The sequence below is a fragment of the Silene latifolia genome, chromosome Y (genome assembly GCF_048544455.1).
Source record: "Silene latifolia isolate original U9 population chromosome Y, ASM4854445v1, whole genome shotgun sequence".
Taxonomy (NCBI): domain Eukaryota; kingdom Viridiplantae; phylum Streptophyta; class Magnoliopsida; order Caryophyllales; family Caryophyllaceae; genus Silene; species Silene latifolia.
This window is the reverse complement of record NC_133538.1, coordinates 296,054,338-296,055,480: the sequence shown is the minus strand read 5'-3', so window position 1 is coordinate 296,055,480 and position 1,143 is coordinate 296,054,338. Positions and strand designations below refer to the sequence as shown.

Sequence of the window (1,143 nt, the reverse complement as noted above, 5' to 3'; positions counted from 1 at the left end):
ATGCTAAGAGCTCAAATTACGGGTTTTAAGCAAAGGGATGAAGAGTCTTTGTATGAAGCTTGGGAGCGGTTCAAAGGTATTTGTCGCTCATGTCCTCACCATGGACTTAGCGAATGGTTTTTAGTGCAACAATTTTGGAATGGTTTATATGAAGATTCAAGGAACATTCTCAATATGGGATCAAATGGAATGTTCACCGAAGTTGATGACAATCAAACATGGAACAAGATTGAGGAAATGGCGGTCCATAATTCGCAATATAGTAGGCCTCGCAAGGCTACTAGAGGAGGAAAGTATGAAGTGGACACCGTTACTCAATTGGGTGCTCAACTTAGTGCTCACATTGACACAATCAACTTGAAGTTTGAACAAGCTATGGCTAGACTTGAGGAAAGCTCAAAATCATCAAAGCATCATGTCAATGCCATGACGGCATCCTCATCAATCCCAAGCGGGATATGTGAGAATTGTGGAACCTTGGGTCATGACTCAAGTGAGTGTAGGGGAACAACCGAGCAAGTCAATGCTTTCCAAGCTTACAAAAGTGGTACCCCTTATTCAAATTTTTACAATGAAAACACCAAGTTCCATCCAAATCTTTCATACAAAAGCCAAAATGTCCAAAACCCTCAAACAACATACACTCCACCACCCATGAGAAATCAAAATCAAAGACCCTTTTTCAATCAAAACCAAGGTTACCAAAATCAAAACCCATACAATCACCACAATGACCAAAGTTTTGATGTCCAAAAAGCGGTCCTCCAAATGCAAAAGAATCAACAAGAATTTTTCACCCAAATGCAAAAAGATAGCCAAGCAAAAGACACCACCATCAACAACATTCTAGCTCACACCAAGATGTTGGAAACACAATTGACCCAACTAGCATCTTCTAGCTCACAAAGACAAAAGGGGCAATTACCACCACAAAGTAATCCCCCTAGACATGAAACGGTTAGTGCCATTCACTTGAGAAGTGGTACAAGATATGAAGCACCGAAGGAGCAAGTTGAGGATGAAGTTGTGAGAGCTAGTGAGAATGAAGTTGTGGTGCAAGAAGGGGAATCATCAAAAGAAGAAAGTTCAAAGAAAAATGAAGACAAAGCCAAAGAGAAGGAGCCCATTGTGATTAGACTTCCT

The 1,143-nt window shown here is 40.7% G+C and overlaps 1 non-coding gene across 1 annotated transcript; it reads right to left on the bottom strand.

Annotated features, from left to right (window-relative positions):
- LOC141634593 (small nucleolar RNA R71) lies at positions 1-107 on the bottom strand. Its single transcript, XR_012539320.1, has one exon. It is a non-coding gene; the product is annotated as a small nucleolar RNA R71 (small nucleolar RNA).
- Between the last annotated feature and the right edge of the window lie 1,036 nt (positions 108-1,143).